The sequence below is a fragment of the Oncorhynchus keta genome, chromosome 13 (genome assembly GCF_023373465.1).
Source record: "Oncorhynchus keta strain PuntledgeMale-10-30-2019 chromosome 13, Oket_V2, whole genome shotgun sequence".
NCBI lineage: Eukaryota > Metazoa > Chordata > Actinopteri > Salmoniformes > Salmonidae > Oncorhynchus > Oncorhynchus keta.
In genome coordinates this window covers 25,249,132-25,254,084 of record NC_068433.1, presented here as the reverse complement: position 1 = coordinate 25,254,084, position 4,953 = coordinate 25,249,132, and positions in this window count along the sequence as shown.

Below are 4,953 nucleotides of genomic sequence, written 5' to 3'. Positions count from 1 at the left end.
CTAGATATACAGATGTACACACAATTTTAGAATAAATTTATCGGGGACGATTAATTTAGCGATTCCCTAATGGAGGAATATTTTTTGAACGGAGAGGACATCGTTTTGGACTGCTAAGTTCTTCTCATGCTAATGCCGTTGTTTGAAATTAATAATATAAAATATTATTTGTGAAATGAAATATCCTATTTGAGGCTGTTGAGGGGAGGGCTGGCCCATAACAATGGCCAAAGTGGAATGGAGACAGTAGATCTATTATAATATGACAGACCAGCTAGATCTTGATTGGCGTCATTTCCGGTCACAACTTGCAGGCTTGTTTTCGAATTGCTGTGCGTTTTGTTGCCAACCTATTTTGCTACCTGACAACTTTACGGGTTTCACTTTTTAATTACCGTTCATATATTTATTTTTCCTCAACTTTTTCACTCCGGACACTTTATCTGGACACGATTCGTCAGGACCTCCAACAGCCGAAGCTAAGTAGTAACATTAACATGATGCCTTCTAATTGCAGCCGCTGTGTTCGCCTTACGGCGAGGATAGCTGTACTGCAAGCCCAGCTTCAGACGCAATCGTTAGGCAAGGGTAATTTCAGTGTAGGAAAGGATGAAACAGCGTCTGTGCCACCAGTAAGTGCAGATAGTAGTATAAATCCCCTGGCACAGTCCCCGCAGCCGGACAACTTTCTCACGGTTTCTGGAAGGAAATGCTGTAGGAACGCTCAACCGGTGTCGCTCATTCAGCAGACAGAAACTTTCAACCGGTTTTCCCCATTAAGCAGCGGGTCGGTGTCAGAGGCCGAGTCTTCTCTGGTCTCTACTCCTCCCGTTACGGGGTCTGAGACGCCGAAGCTTCCCACCATTAGCTCTGACAAATTGAAAACTCTAGTCATTGGCGACTCCATTACCCGCAGTATTAGACTTAAAGCGAATCATCCAGCGATCATACACTGTTTACCGGGGCAGGGCTACCGACGTTAAGGCTAATCTGAAGATGGTGCTGGCTAAAGCTAAAACTGGCGAGTGTAGAGAGTATAGAGATATTGTTATCACGTCGGCACCAACGATGTTAGGATGAAACAGTCAGAGATCACCAAGCGCAACATAGCTTCTGCGTGCATATCAGCTAGAAAGATGTGTCGGCATCGAGTAATTGTCTCTGGCCCCCTCCCAGTTAGGGAGTGATGAGCTCTACAGCAGAGTCTCACAACTCAATCGCTGGTTGAAAACTGTTTTCTGCCCCTCCCAAAGATAGAATTTGTAGATAATTGGCCCTCTTTCTGGGACTCACCCACAAACAGGACCAAGCCTGACCTGCTGAGGAGTGACGGACTCCATCCTAGCTGGAGGGTGCTCTCATCTTATCTGCCAACATAGACAGGGCTCTAACTCCTCTAGCTCCACAATGAAATAGGGTGCAGGCCAGGCAGCAGGCTATTAGCCAGCCTGCCAGCATAGTGGAGTCTGCCACTAGCATAGTCAGTGTAGTCAGCTCAGCTATCACCATTGAGACCGTGTCTGTGCCTCGACCTAGGTTGGGCAAAACTAAACATGGCGGTGTTCGCCTTAGCAATCTCACTAGGATAAAGACCACCTCCATTCCTGTCATTACTGAAAGAGATCATGATACCTCACATCTCAAAATAGGGCTACTTAATGTTAGATCCCTTACTTCAAAGGCAATTATAGTCAATGAACTAATCACTGATCATAATCTTGATGTGATTGGCCTGACTGAAACATGGCTTAAGCCTGATGAATTTACTGTGTTAAATGAGGCCTCACCTCCTGGCTACACTAGTGACCATATCCCCCGTGCATCCCGCAAAGGCGGAGGTGTTGCTAACATTTACGATAGCAAATTTCAATTTACAAAAAAAAAAATGACGTTTTCGTCTTTTGAGCTTCTAGTCATGAAATCTATGCAGCCTACTCAATCACTTTTTATAGCTACTGTTTACAGGCCTCCTGGGCCATATACAGCGTTTCTCACTGAGTTCCCTGAATTCCTATCAGACCTTGTAGTCATTGCAGATAATATTCTAATCTTTGGTGACTTTAATATTCACATGGAAAAGTCCACAGACCCACTCCAAAAGGCTTTTGGAGCCATCATCGACTCAGTGGGTTTTGTCCAACATGTCTCTGGACCCACTCACTGTCACAGTCATACGCTGGACCTAGTTTTGTCCCATGGAATAAATGTTGTGGATCTTAATGTTTTCCTCATAATCCTGGACTATCGGACCACCATTTTATTACGTTTGCAATTGCAACAAATAATCTGCTCAGACCCCAACCAAGGAACATCAAAAGTCGTGCTATAAATTCACAGACAACACAAAGATTCCTTGATGCCCTTCCAGACTCCCTCTGCCTACCCAAGGACGCCAGAGGACAAAAATCCGTTAACCACCTAACTGAGGATCTCAATTTAACCTTGCGCAATACCCTAGATGCAGTTGCACCCCTAAAAACTAAAAAAATGTCTCATAAGAAACTAGCTCCCTGGTACACAGAAAATACCCGAGCTCTGAAGCAAGCTTCAGAAAATTGGAACGGAAATGGCGCCACACCAAACTGGAAGTCTTCCGACTAGCTTGGAAGGACGGTACCGTGCAGTACCGAAGAGCCCTTACTGCTGCTCGATCGTCCTATTTTTCTAACTTAATTGAGGAAAATAAGAACAATCCGAAATTCCTTTTTGATACTGTGGCAAAGCTAACTAAAAAGCAGCATTCCCAAGAGAGGATGACTTTCACTTTAGCAGTGATAAATTCATGAACTTCTTTGAGGAAAAGATTATGATTATTAGAAAGCAAATTACGGACTCCTCTTTAAACCTGCGTATTCCTCCAAACCTCAGTTGTCCTGAGTCTGCACAACTCTGCCAGGACCTAGGATCAAGAGAGACGCTCAAGTGTTTTAGTACTATATCTCTTGACACAATGATGAAAATAATCATGGCCTCTAAACCTTCAAGCTGTATACTGGACCCTATTCCAACTAAACTACTGAAAGAGCTGCTTCCTGTGCTTGGCCCTCCTATGTTGAACATAATAAACGGCTCTCTATCCACTGGATGTGTACCAAACTCACTAAAAGTGGCAGTAATAAAGCCTCTCTTGAAAAAGCCAAACCTTGACCCAGAAAATATAAAAAACTATCGGCCTATATCGAATCTTCCATTCCTCTCAAAGATTTTAGAGAAGGCTGTTGCGCAACAACTCACTGCCTTCCTGAAGACAAACAATGTATACGAAATGCTTCAGTCTGGTTTTAGACCCCATCATAGCACTGAGACGGCACTTGTGAAGGTGGTAAATGACATTTTAATGGCATCGGACCGAGCTCTGCATCTGTCCTCGTGCTCCTAGACCTTAGTGCTGCTTTTGATACCATCGATCACCACATTCTTTTGGAGAGATTGGAAACCCAAATTGGTCTACACGGACAAGTTCTGGCCTGGTTTAGATCTTATCTGTCGGAAAGATATCAGTTTGTCTCTGTGAATGGTTTGTCCTCTGACAAATCAACTGTACATTTCGGTGTTCCTCAAGGTTCTGTTTTAGGACCACTATTGTTTTTCACTATATATTTTACCTCTTGGGGATGTTATTCGAAAACATAATGTAAACTTTCACTGCTATGCGGATGACACACAGCTGTACATTTCAATGAAACATGGTGAAGCCCCAAAATTGCCCTCGCTAGAAGCATGTGTTTCAGACATAAGGAAGTGGATGGCTGCAAACTTTCTACTATTAAACTCGGACAAAACAGAGATGCTTGTTCTAGGTCCCAAGAAACAAAGAGATCTTCTGTTGAATCTGACAATTAATCTTAATGGTTGTACAGTCGTCTCAAATAAAACTGTGAAGGACCTCGGCGTTACTCTGGACCCTGATCTCTCTTTTGAAGAACATATCAAGACCATTTCGAGGACAGCTTTTTTCCATCTACGTAACATTGCAAAAATCAGAAACTTTCTGTCCAAAAATGATGCAGAAAAATTAATCCATGCTTTTGTCACTTCTAGGTTAGACTACTGCAATGCTCTATTTTCCGGCTACCCGGATAAAGCACTAAATAAACTTCAGTTAGTGCTAAATACGGCTGCTAGAATCCTGACTAGAACCAAAAAATTTGATCATATTACTCCAGTGCTAGCCTCTCTACACTGGCTTCCTGTCAAAGCAAGGGCTGATTTCAAGGTTTTACTGCTAACCTACAAAGCATTACATGGGCTTGCTCCTACCTACCTCTCTGATTTGGTCCTGCCGTACATACCTACACGTACGCTACGGTCACAAGACGCAGGCCTCCTAATTGTCCCTAGAATTTCTAAGCAAACAGCTGGAGGCAGGGCTTTCTCCTATAGAGCTCCATTTTTATGGAACGGTCTGCCTACCCATGTCAGAGACGCAAACTCGGTCTCAACCTTTAAGTCTTTACTGAAGACTCATCTCTTCAGTGGGTCATATGATTGAGTGTAGTCTGGCCCAGGAGTGGGAAGGTGAACGGAAAGGCTCTGGAGCAACGAACCGCCCTTGCTGTCTCTGCCTGGCCGGTTCCCCTCTTTCCACTGGGATTCTCTGCCTCTAACCCTGTTACGGGGCTGAGTCACTGGCTTGCTGGGGCTCTCTCGTGCCGTCCCTGGGGGGGTGCGTCACCTGGGTGGGTTGATTCACTGTTGTGGTCGGCCTGTCTGGGTTGCCCCCCTTGGGTTGTACCGTGGCGGAGATCTTTGTGGGCTATACTCGGCCTTGTCTCAGGATGGTAAGTTGGTGGTTGAAGATATCCCTCTAGTGGTGTGGGGGATGTGCTTTGGCAAAGTGGGTGGGCCTTATTATTATTCGACCATGCTGGTCATTTATGAACATTTGAACATCTTGGTCATGTTCTGTTATAATCTCTACCCGGCACAGCCAGAAGAGGACTGGCCACCCCA